Raw genomic sequence first — 14,002 nt, forward strand, 5'->3', positions numbered from 1 at the left:
AAGTGAAGTCTAGGTGGATTATTCCTTGGATATTGTCTTCTCCATCGGTTTTCCAAAAGTAATTTTGAACTTTATTCTCTGTCACATTCCTAGTCAATTAGATAGTTAATTTTAGTTTAGAAACATCGCTTAAATTTTTAGGCTAGATAATAAAAAGATAGTAATTACTAGTACTTTTAGTCCTTGTGGATATGATATTTCCGGTCTCACCATAACTGTACTACTGTTCGATAGGTGCGCTTGCCTTAGTCGAATTTTTAGTTAGTTTAGCGACCATCAAGTTTTTGGCGCTGTTACCAGGGACTAAGATATTAAGAACGCTTGATTTTTATTACTTTAGCCATTTTTACTTTTATTGCGATTTACTTTTTGTTTTTAGTTTAACTTTTCTTTTCTAAAATTTTCTTTTTAATTACTTCTGGCAGGTGTCTCTAGTTTATGACTAGGAGGAACCTGTCAGGACCTTAACTTTTTTATAGTGAAATTGAAAGCACAACTCGTAGAAATCGAAGAGAAATGAGGCGAAGTCTACAATACATAGAGGAAGAGCAAAAGGATGATATCCATACTACAACTGAGGAGATGGCTGATAATCAGAATAATCCACTACCTCCTGTGGTTGCTGCAAATCCAGTAAATCAGAACCCTGCTCCTTGTACTATGTATGATTATGCGAAGCCTACTTCAACAGGAACTGAATCAAGTATAGATAGACCTGCTATTGCTGCAAATAATTTTAAACTGAAGCCTAACACGATTCAAATGATACAATAGTTTGTTCAATTTGATGGTTTGTAGGACGAGGACCCAAACACTCATTTAGCAAATTTTCTAGAATTCAGTGACACCTTTAAGATCAATGGCATTTCTAACGATGCCATTCGCCTTCGATTATTTCCCTTTTCATTAAGAAATAAGGCTAAACAGTGGTTGAACTCATTACCAATCACTACTTGGGAATAAATGATCGAAAAAATTTTACTTAACTATTTTTCACCGGCTAAAATGGCTAAATTGAGGAATGATATCTCTTCTTTTGTGCAGATGGATTTAGAAACTCTATATGATGCATGGGAGAGATATAAGGATCTATTGAGAAAATGCCCTCACCATGGGTTACCTTTATGGCTACAGGTTCAAACTTTCCACAATGGTTTGAACCTATTAACTAGACAGATGGTAGATGCAGCGGCCGGTGGAACCTTAAATAACAAAACACCTGAGGAGGCTTATGAGTTCATTGAAGAGATGTCACTGAATAATTGTCAGTAGCAAGTTATAAGGACAAAGCCTAGTAAAGCATCCAGTGTTTTCAATCTCGACACGGTCACTGTGTTATCAAACCAGGTAGAGCTTTTAAATAAAAACATTGATAGTTTATGTGTCTCTACACAGGTACATCCAGTGGTGCAGTGCAGTACAAATGGAGGAGGAATGAATAATACAGAATGCCTAGCTTACGACCCTAGCACTACAAACGAACAAGTCAACTATATGGGTAACAATTCTAGACCTCAGAATAACCCCTATAGTAACACTTACAATGCAGGTGGAGGAACCATCCCAACTTCTCTTGGGGTGGTCAAGGCAATCAAAGACCACAACCCCCTCCAGGTTTTCAACCACCTAACCAGCAGGAAAAGAAGCCGAACCTCAAGGAGATGTTAAAAAAATTCATCTCAGTGTCAGAAACACATTTCCAAAACAACGAAACAGCGCTTAAAAATCACCAGGCATCGATTCAAGGTCTAAAGACTCAAATAGGTCAGCTTGCTAAGCTGATCTGAGAAAGACCAAAAGGTAGCTTGCCCAGCAACACGAAAACTAACCCAAGAGAGCAGCTCCATGCGATTACGGTTCAATATGAATAAGGGTTAGTTGAGTCCACACCAGAACCAAGGCAAGAAACTATGGTAAGCCAAGATAAGATGGATAAAAGCCAGAACAAACAAAAATTGGTAAGCAGAGAATACGCACCTTGTGTGCCATACCCTAAAGCAATAAAGAAAAACCGCACAGACAAACAATTCAGTAAATTTCTTAACATCTTAAAAAAGTTACATATTAACTTACCGTTTATTGAAGCTCTTTCGTAGATGCCCAATTCAGTGAAATTTTTAAAGGAGCTTCTAGCAAACAAACGGAAGTTAGATGATTTGTCGCATGTGGAATTAAATGCAATTTGCTCAGTAATTTTTCAAAATAAACTACCCAACAAGTTAAAGGATCTAGGGAGTTTTACTATTCCTTGTTTACTCGGTAGTATAAAAGTTGATAATGCTTTAGCCGATTTAGGGGCAAGTATAAATGTCATGCCCTATAAAATGTTCAAACAACTAAGTATTGGGAAACCTAAACAAACTAGGATGAGTATACAACTGGCAGATAAAACTATTAGCTTTCCTAGGGTATTATTGAGGATGTACTCGTTAAGATTGATAAATTCATTTTCCCAATAGACTTTGTTGTTTTAGACATGGAAGAGGACAGTAACGTTCCTTTAATATTAGGACGACCCTTTTTAACAACTTCTAGGACTATTATTAATGGTGGTGCAGGAGAACTAATGCTTCGTGTAGGTGATGACACGATTAAACTTCAAGCTCGTGATTCTATTAAACTATCTAGTGATCGAGATGATATTACGAGATCTTTCCATGAGAACAACATGTTGGCTCAGACTGCTATGCAGGAAATCTTGAGGGATAAAGTAAAAGAGCCACGAAAAACTCTTGAAGAACGAAGATTACAAATTGAGGAACTAGATGAATTGTGAACAATAGGTAAGAAGAAACCGAGGATACATGATGAACCAAAGCAATGTCATGATAAACTTAAAGGTGAATCGAATCAACTGAAGGTTGGAGACAAAGTACTGTTAGATGAAGCAGACCCTCGTGTTGCCACTTCTGAACATAATGGAGAAATCCCTTTTACGGTACTCAATGTTTTCCCATATGGTACAGTCGAGGTAACTCATTCCAATTTTGACACTTTTAAGGTAAATAGCACTCTTCTAAAACCTTATTTTGATAAGCTTGATAGCAGGTATGAGGAGTTTCAACTCCTCGAACCACCATGACCGTGCAAATACGAGGTGAGTGGAGCTTAAACTATAAATAAGCGCTTCTCGAGAGGCAACCTGAGCACTAACATCACTAACCCGTTTATTTTAACCATTTTTTATTTTTTTTACAGGTACAGTGACCCACACGGCTTGGACACATGGGCGTGTCCTTGGCCGTGTGAAAACAGGGCTGAAAAATTCCTAAGAATCGACATGCACACGGCCTAATATAAATCCACACGGCCGTGGAAAGTACACGTCCTAGACACACGGGCGTGTACTAGGCGTGTGTCCAGGCCGTGTGAAACTTGGAGCTTAATGTTTTTAATTTTAACAAGTCAGAAAGTCCCACGGGCAAGGCACACGGTGGTGTGTTCGGACACACAGGCGTGTGGGATACCAACACGGGCATGGGAGAAGTGAACAACGAAGCACACGGTCTTGCGATACGGTCGTGTGTACCACATGGCCTAGACACACGGGCGTGTGTGTGGTTGTGTGACGAATGGTTATTAAATTCTCGCGACGTACACGAGCAATACTCGAGCCACACGTGCGCGTGACATGGCCGTGTGGCCCAACACGGGCCTGACACGATTGTGTCTCTTTTAAACCCCTAACCCTAACATTTTATTTTTTTCTTTTTCTTCTCAAATCTTTCCCCCCCAACCCTAGCCGCTCCCTCGCCATCTGTCCCCTATTCTAGCTACCACTCTTCTTTTTCCTTCCCTTTCTTTCCTTTCTCCTCCCTCTTTTCATTTCCTTCCCTTTCTTTCTCTTTTTCCTCCCTCCCTTCTCCCCTACCCACATGGCCACCAACCGTTTTCCCCCCATCGTGGCCTCCTCGTCACATGACCTCCACCATTGTTCCACCGTCCCCCGTACCTCTGGTCGCCACTTTTGGTTTACCCCTTACACCCCTAACGTTTATTATTTTTATTATTATAGCAGTTAGTTTCTGTTAGTTATTTCTTATGCTTAGTATTTATTACATTTCTTTGTTATTTTATTCTCTTTTCATTGCTTGTTATCATTAGCATGTCACTCACTGCTCAATTTCTACTTGGCATTTTATTGAATTTGTTCTCTTTATTCTTGCTTCTTACTTGTTTTTTTAATATGACTGTTCTCTGCCAATTTTTCTTTTTATTTCTAGTTACTATTATCAACATTTTTTTTCATATAGCACACTTTGTCTTTTAGTTCTGATTCATGTTTCGGCTGGATATTTATTTTACTTATTTACTTTCTACTTAGAGCCACTTTATCAGGTCTTGCATATTTTGATTGCGAATATTCTATTTTAGGAGTAAAGTGTTATTTAGGATTATTTGCTTTTATTTGGCGATACATTTTTTATTGATGAACTCTTTTATTCTTACAGACACGCAATGACAAACACTAGTGGGAAAACTAAGATCGTTGTTCCCGCCTCCAAAAAATAGAAGGGTCTTAGTGCAACCTTGCCTCGACCGAAGCTCATCATCCTTTGCTTCGATTCTTGTCAAGCCCACAGGATGACTTGTTTCAGCTTCTTTGAGTACGACCATTAGGAGTGGGCCGTTGTATTGACTGGGCCGAATTGGAACAGGTCAGACTAGTTGATGAGGTCCGTGCTTTCATTACCACTGCCTCGTGGGATCGATTTTTTGCGATTATTGAGCCCACCTATTCAGAGCTTACCTTGGAGTTTTGCACTACTTTCCATCTACAGCATGTGATGAATACCCATGACGAGGCCGGTACTATCACTTTCTAACTTGGTGGCTTGGTACGACATATGAGCGTTCCTGAGTTTGGCGCAGCTTTGGGCATCTACACCGATGAGTTTATCGGTGCTGATAACTTTCTTCACCTCCACTGTCACATCCATTACTCACCTTCGTACTATTAGACCGATCTCACAGCTAGTCAGATTCGTTATGAAGCGATTCACTCGAAGACGACATCTCTTTCTCCAGCTCTACGATACATCCACGCCTTATTAGCTCACACGTTGACTAGCAGGAGAGAGAGCACAAGAGTTGTAAGTACAACTGACGCGTACTATTTTTGGAGCATGGCAACTGGTCACGTTTTTTATTTGGCATACTTCATAGCACTTGCTTTTCACTATCAGACAGACCACCATAGGAAGGGTCCCATCTGACTTGGTCCTTACATGACTCATCTCACTTATCAATTCGGCCTCTTCGACACTCCAGAGATGTCATCGACACTCACACAAGTAGCACAGATGGCTCTTCAGGGAATTTCTAGTATGATCCAAATGAGGATGATAGAGCGACGTCGTGGATTCGACCCCCCTCAGTACAGACTCATTCACTCTAATGACCAGGATGAGCCAACAGACATTACTGATGATTGCCTTTCCTCTCACAAGGACCTACAGCCACTGCCACCATCGAGTCACCAACCTCCTGCTGCCACCGTGACTGATATATCCGAGCGACTCACTCGCTTCGAGCAAAAGTGTTTTGCGAGGTTTGGCAGCATCAAGGCAACTCTGCAGTATATCTGCCAGCACTTCCGTATCTTGCCTCCACCACCACCACCTCGTGACGCTGACGCATCTGATGATGAGGACTTCTGAGTCCATTTATTTTATTTTTTTATTTTTTATTTTTGTTTTATTTATTTTTTGAAGACTTCTGTTTTATATTTTGAACTAGGTTTATCTTTATGGTTATTATCAAGTAACCCCTTAATTCTCTTCCACAGTGGTCTTTATTTTCTTAATGGTAGCTACAACTCATGCACATCATTAGCCATATCTACAATTTTCACTTTCATTATTCCAAGGATTACCTCTAAAAATTCAGGGCAGTTTCACTTCTCTCTCTCTCTTATGATATTATGCGTCTATTGTTGTCTATCTTTGTCCATTGAGGACAATGTACATCATAAGTGTGGGAAGGTTATCTATATGATTCTTTGAAAATCCTTGAATTTCTAGCTCATTCTCAAATAATTTTCTCATATTATTATTAGAGTAAATTTTGATTGATTTATAATTTTGATTGATATGTTTTGAATTAAATCATAGGCAATTGTGCATTGATTATTTAAACTTTAAGACATTAGAGAAGCAAGCATGATAAGTAATTTTGAGAATTAAAATGGCTAGGTTGTTTCCCTGAATTAAGGTATTATCTTGAAGTTTTGAATTTACAGGATTGAAATCAAATACCCATAATTTTCGAGATATTTTGAGCCTTTTAGAGCATATATCTTCCTTGCTCACTTATTTTATTGGCTATGAGTGTGTCAACATTGATTTGCTATTCTAGAAACTTGCATTGATTATACATGTCAAGACCACATCTTTGATTTGATATACTAAAATGATAAAGTGTAACACCCCTTACCCGTACCCGAGGCTGGGATAAGGTACGAGGCGTTAATGGACAAACATACAAACATTAAACTAAAATACGGGCCATAAAATTTCATTCATATTTCAAAATGTTCATTCACTTACACATAGTCCCTTATTTGAGTCTATGAAGCCCAAAACATACTTTAGAAAGGGTTCGGGACTAAACCAAGAACTTACGAAAATCTTGGAAATTTCATGCTTTAAGGCCCTACACGCCCGTGTCCCAAAGTCGTGTTCCATACATGGCTGAGACACATGGTCGTGTCTCTGCCTGTGTGGAATATACCTAGGCTATTTTCCAAGCTTTGGTCAACCTTAATCTCTTACACACTTATACAAAATCAAAAGCATATAACATGGTATTCATTTAATGATTAAATATTCTCAATTAAACCACAAACATAGCATTTGTATGTCATCATACATGTGTCTCTCATACTCATTTTACTTGTTTATTATAGTAACACTTATACATTTATACCAAGATTACCATCTTACAAAATATGTTCAGCTTAATCATCAAGCATTAATATTTAAAACTAGATCATATCTTTATAAAATACCACAATTCAGATACGCAAACCTGAAACATTTCAATTCAACTCCATACCCAACAAGCATTACATTGAGACTAGTCATATATATATACATGTCATGATACATATCATTCTCTTTTTGTTTTCTTATTATATCAATATTTCATATACCATAGTTTCCATGTATTCCACATATATTTATTTTCCTCCTCCTCCTCTCCATTCCACATCCTTAATGTATATAGCATTCTTGTAAGTATGATTTCATAATTTACTAATAAATGCTCACATCAAACTGTCGACACGAGTCATAGTCACTTACTTATTTATAATTCGAGCTATAGAGCTCCAAATTAAGATCCGTAAATTTCCTCTAAAACTAGACTGACATATATTTCTACTATAAAATTTTCATAATTTTTGGTTTAGCCAATTAGTACAGTTTATTCAATAAAATTTCCCCTGTTTAACTTTCTAACAGTTTTGACCTCTCTTCATTAAAAATTAATTATCTCATAGAAAAAAACTCGGATAATGTTCTTGTTGATTTATCTTAAAAATAGACTCATTAGGGATTTTAAAAATATAAGTTTAAGCCTCTAATTATTTTTATCCAAAATTTTTTGATTTTCCAAAGTCAGAACAGGGGATCACGTAATCATTCTAAACCAGTCTCACAAAAACATAAATATCTCAAAATATAGAACTCCTTTTCTTTCTATGTTTCTTTTATATGAAAATAGACTCATTAATCTTTAATTTTATATCTCATTAAGTCTCTTATTCAATTTCTACTATTTTTGGTGATTTTTCAAAATCACGTCACTGCTACTGTCCAAAACAGTTTTATTGCTAATTCACTCTTTCACACTTTCTTTGTATTAACCTCATTTTAACATACATATCACAAATCATTTTCACCACATTTCATACATCACAAGTATAGGCCCATGATCACAAGGTCACCATAAAATCATCCTCACGTATAATTTACTTGTTTATAACCTTACCACATCCCGGTCACTTAATGTACACATCATTCACATACCAAGTTCCTGCACTTGTTCATCACAAAACTCACAAAGAAATACATAGAGAGTCTCCCGTTGAACACTTCGGATCAATCCTCGATACTTGGTGGTTTCAGCACATAGCTCCACTCATAATATAGTTTGGCTCTCTTGTACACATGGTGAACACTCAGTACCACCCATGTGACCTAGCCAATTTATCTCGTAGCTCTCTTGTCTACATGGTGTCCTTCACCTGGAACCACACATGTGACCTAGCTACATATATCCCGTAGCTCTCTTGTCTACATGGTGTACACATAGTATCACTCATGCGACCTAGCTACATCATAATGTCTTGTAGCTCTCTTGTACACATGATGTGCACCCAGCACCATACATGTGACCTAGCTACATACCATCTGTATCATCCAATCTTTCCGAAGGTTCAACCGGGATTTCTCTCTCTTATTTCCAATATTATTATAAATTATCAACAAACATATTTCCAATATTATTATAAAATATCATAATACAAGTAATATTGATGTATTACTTACATATAAACTTACATCTCATTTAATATCAAGGCAATAACATTAAATTACACATTGCCTTAATTAAAATCATATGAACTTACAATTTCCCATAATATCCATAATCATAGAAATCACATTTATGTATGATAATTCAATGCACTTCATGTAGCATAGACATATTTTTAAATCAATTCATAAACTTGGCACCATAATCATTTAATTTAATATAATTCAATTAATTCACTAAATTTAACTTTCAAATATAAATTACAGCATTATTGCTATATTATTATCACACCAACTTACATACTTTCAACACCTCGGCAATCATAGTAAATATATAAATTTTACATTGAAACATGCATAAATTAATGCTTATTATACATATGAACTTACCTCGATACTAAAACGGCCATTTTACCAACTTTCCCAATTTTCGATTTCTCTCTCATTCTAGGTTCAAATCTCGTTTTTCTGGATCTAAAACATCATATTTTACTTATTTAATTAATTTACTATTCAAAACAGTCCTTAACTCAAACTTTGAAAAAATTATAATTTTCCCCCTAAACTTTTGCATATTTACACTTTTGCCCCTAGGCTCGGGAATTAAACTTCATCACTTATTCTTATGTTTTATGACATGCTGATCACTTTTCCCTCCTATGGCAACATCAAATTCTCACTCTAACATATACTTATGACTATTAGGTATTTTTACCGATTAAGCCCTTTTACTCGTTTTCACTCAAAACCGAGTAGCACAAGTTGTCTAACATAATTTAAAACCTCATGTTCTATCATAAAACATCAAAATAAACACATTTCACCTATGGGTATTTTTCCAAATATGAACCCTAGCTTAAATTATTGCTAGAATAAGCTTAATCAAATTACCGGGATTCCAAAAACGTAAAGAACTTGAAAAACGGGGTTAGAACGGACTTACTATTGAGCTTGGAAAGCTTGAAAACCCTAGCCATGGCTTCCCCCATGCTAATTTCGGCCTCCATGAAAAAGATGAGTCAATTTTGGCTTTATTTTCCCTTTTTATTTCTTTTAATTACCAAATGACCAAAATGCCCTTCCTTACTAAACTTTCAAAAATTCCATCTATGTCCAATTTTTTTCCATCACTTAGAAATTGATCAAATTTCTATTTAAGACCTCCTAATTAGTATTTCAAAGCAATTTCATACTAGAAACTTCTAGAATGAAAGTTTTGCAACTTATTCAATTTAGTCCCTAACTTCAAATTGAGCACTTTATGCATAGAATTTCTTCACGAAATTTTCACACAATCATGAAATCATATCATAGACCTCAAAATAATCATAAAATAATTATTTCTATCTTGGATTTTGTTGTCCCGAAACCTCTGTTCCAACTAGACCCAATTTTGGGCTATTACATAAAGGCACTTAGGTTTTAACCCATTTACCCCATAAAAAGCCTACCCACACAATTGACCCCTAGTGAACCCCTTTGAGCCTTAACCATTGTTTCTTGATTTTCCCCTTAATGATTAACCCACGACTGAACCCTTTTTGATTCATTAAGAATTTCTCTTTTTATTGACTTCCTTTTTATCGGGCTTTAATTTGATTAGTTACCTAACTATTTCCATCCATTTTAGTTGCTGAATTGTTATGTACTCTCCATTACTGTTCTTATTCCTAAAAAAACTGTATATTCATTTAATTCATATTGTTTTAAAGAGCTTGGATAAGTAAAAGTTCTTATATTGAGGGAAAGCTCACTTCATCTTTGAAAGTTTTATTTCTAGCACATGTTTGTCATTCAGTAATTAGCTTTACTCTTCTAAGTTGGGTAATTTATTAAATTAGTCTTGATCCTAACCCTCTTTTTTAGCCTTTATCCACACCTTTAACCCAAGCCCCATTACAACCCTGTTAAAGACCTTTTGATTCGTGTATCATCTCAGTTATAGTGGTGGAGATTTGATTTTCATGCAAGCCTATGGTAATAACTTTTCATGTTTGACAACTGAGTGCTTAATTATTGAACCTTAAAAACTTTGAGTGATTTGAGTGAATCTTTAGTGAGGATGTCAACTCTTGTCAATTTGGAATTAAAGGTGATTACTTAGACAAAGGGGGATTACCTATGATTTTATGATTAAAATGCTCAACTTAGATTGTTTGAAACTTTGATGTTCTTTTAGTTGAATTCTCAATATGTGATTATCTGTAGATTACTTCAAAACATTATTGATGAGAATTATAAGTTAAGAAGAATTAATTTTAATTGTGAGTTGAGAATTTTGCTTGAGGATATTTGATAAACCATAATATATACATATTTTTACCCCATGCTTGGCATATTTTTGAAGGATTATCATAAGATTTAATGAATTTGATGCTTCTAATCCTTTAATTTCATGTCTTATACTCAGGAGAGCTTAGGATAGCAAAAGGAGCAAGAAACGGGCCAAAAACAGACAAGTTGGGCCTAATTTAGTGTTTCACACGGCCTAGGCACTTCCATACGAGTAATCCACACGCCTGTGTGTTACACAAGGGTAGGTTGCACGCCCGTGTGTCATGGCTGTGTCGACATTAAACTAAGTCAGAATTGCACACGGCCTGAGCACCTTCACACGGGCGTGGCACAAGGCCATGTCCCTGTCGAGCACAAGTCTAATTCTATTAAAAAAATGCTAGTTTTGGGCTATTTTGGGCATTTTAAAGTCTATAAAAACACCCGAGAGGAGGAATCAAGGGACACAGAGAGTAGAAAGCAGAAAATACTCAAAGAACAACCATTAGAGTCAGCTCAGAAGTAGGATCTCCTTCAAGACTGAAGATCTCCATTCAATTTCCTTAGAAGTTCTTTGGGTTTCTTTATGTTTTGTTGTTTTCCCAATTTTGAGATGTTTTCCTCTATTGTTATGAACTAAATTCCCTAAATACCTAGGGAAGTTGAAACCTAAGATGGATCTTATTACTATTTGAATTATAAGATAAATACTTGTCTTATTCTTAATTATGAGTTTTAATCCTTGCTTTAATATTTCAGGATATTAATTCAGGTTTTGATGTGCTTATTCAGTGGAGCAAAAGTCCCTGTTTAAGAGTAGATCCTTCATAATTAAGCAGAGTTGCATGCAATCCTAGAGATAGGACGGCATAAATCTACCGGATTAGAGTCAAATCTAATAAAAGAATCTATAGGTCGAGTTAATGTGACAATAGCGGTTTTAATTAGAAAGAAATTTCAATTAATCAACCTAGAGTTAGTTGTTTTTAGTCTCAAGAGAGATAATAACATAAATCAGGGATTTCTACGGATTGAGTCAAGTGAATAAATCATCTAATTCAGAAGTAATAAGTGAAGTCTAGGTGGATTCTTCCTTGGGTATTGTCTTCTCCATCTGTTTTCCAAAAGTATTTTCCAACTTTATTCTCTGTCGCGTTCTTAGTCAATTAGATAGTTAATTTTAGTTTAAAAACATCCCTTAAATTTTTAGGCTAGATAATAAAAAGATAGTAATTACTAGTACTTTTAGTCCTTATAGATACGATATTTCCGGTCTCACCATAACTATACTATTGTTTGATAGGTGCGCTTGCCTTAGTCGAATTTTTAGTTAGTTTAGCGACCATCAATAGTTTTGGAGTTAATAGAGGAGTTTGATAACATCACTTTCTACTACCTTCCGCGAGATGTAAACCAGATGGCTGATGCCTTCGCTACCTTAGCTTCAATGATCAGAGTAAACAAGAGGACGTGAAGCCTATCCAAATGAGTATTTTTTAGGCCTCGGCTCATTACTACAACATTGACGAAGAAGAGGAAAAAGATGGTCACCCTTGGTATCGCGATATATTATGATATGTGAGGAATCGTGGTACCCAAACTAGGCAACCGAGAATGATAAAAGGACGTTGAGAATACTGGTCATTAACTATGTCTTAGATGGGGAGATCCTATACAAAAGAAGAAAGGATCAAGTGCTATTAAGATATGTGGACACTGTAGAGGCTAAGAAAATCTTGGAAGAAGTCCATGAGGGCATCTGTGGGACACAAGCTAATGGCTTTACAATGGCCAGGTAAATTATGAGATTCGGTTATTACTAGTCCACCATGGAAGGGGATTGTGTTAACTACGCCAAAAGATGTCATAAGTGTCAAATATATGGAGACAAGATTCACATGTCTCCTTCACCTCTTCATGTTATGACTTCTCCATGGCCTTTCTCAATGTGGCACATGGATGTGATTGGGCTAATATCGCCAAAAGCTTCTAATGGACATCAATTCACCTTTGTGGTGATCGATTACTTCACCAAATGGGTAGAAGCCGATTTATACGCCAATTTCACAAAGTCGGTAGTCAACAAGTTCTTGAAGAAAGAGATCATATGTCGGTATGGAATGCTAGAAAGGATCATATCAGACAATGCACTGAATTTGAACAATAGCACAATAGCGGAGGTCTGTAGTCAATTCAAGATCAAACACCACAACTCGTCACCATATCGCCCAAAAATGAATGGTGCGGTGGAAGAAGCCAATAAGAATATCAAGAAGAATGTGGGAAAAATGACTGAAACTTACAGGGATTGGCATGAGAAGCTACCATTTGCCCTCTATGCTTATCAAACGTCTGTCAGGACCTCCACCGGGGCAGCACCTTTCTCTTTAGTCTACGGAATGGAGTCGGTTCTACCTATCGAAGTTGAGATTCCTTCTCTTCGAGTTTTGTCAGAGGTAAAGTTAGATGAAGCAGAATGGATCTAGTCTTGATACGATCAGTTGAATTTGATTGAAGAAAAGAGACTAAAGGCTATCCGTCATGGTTAGATGTACCAAAAATGGATTATGCGAGCTTATGACGAAAAGGTTCGCCCAAGAGAATTCCATGAGGGAGATCTGGTTTTGAAAAAGATCCTTCCAATACAAAAGGATTTCATAGGGAAATGGATGTCAAATTGGGAAGGACCTTATATGGTAAAGAAAGCTTTTTCTGGAGGAGCATTGATTCTAGTTGAGATGGATGGTAAAAACTTGCCTAATCCTATAAATTCGGATTTCGTCAAGAAGTATTTCACTTAAAAAGGGAGAGGCCAAGGCGAAAACCCGCAAATGGCGCTTTGAGACCAAAAGGGTTTTGAGTTGAAATCCTAAAAACGGGCAGCTCAAATTTTGAAAATGGGGCATGTGGTAGTCTTGTCTTCTCAGAATTAACAAAAAGGAGGAGCATTACATCTTGGGGCATTAACAAATACTTTAGATCTCCTAAACACATATCTAGCTCGAAATGGTCTTCCAGAAGTTTGAACAGAGAAGCTCATACTGCAATATCTAGGGCACCTGTTTTCATCTTATTCATTTTGTACTTTAGCAAATTTGCTATCTTAATTAATTTGCTTTGAGCTTTGCTCCGAATAAAATTCCATCTCTTCCATTGTGATAGCCTTTTTCAAGCATTTTTCATTGAAACAA

The 14,002-nt window shown here is 36.5% G+C and overlaps 1 non-coding gene across 1 annotated transcript; it reads right to left on the minus strand.

Moving 5' to 3' along the window:
- Positions 1–1,011: 1,011 nt before the first annotated feature.
- LOC121205863 (small nucleolar RNA R71) lies at positions 1,012–1,118 on the minus strand. Its single transcript, XR_005900936.1, has one exon. It is a non-coding gene; the product is annotated as a small nucleolar RNA R71 (small nucleolar RNA).
- Between the last annotated feature and the right edge of the window lie 12,884 nt (positions 1,119–14,002).

The sequence above is a fragment of the Gossypium hirsutum genome, chromosome A08 (assembly GCF_007990345.1).
Source record: "Gossypium hirsutum isolate 1008001.06 chromosome A08, Gossypium_hirsutum_v2.1, whole genome shotgun sequence".
Lineage (NCBI taxonomy): Eukaryota > Viridiplantae > Streptophyta > Magnoliopsida > Malvales > Malvaceae > Gossypium > Gossypium hirsutum.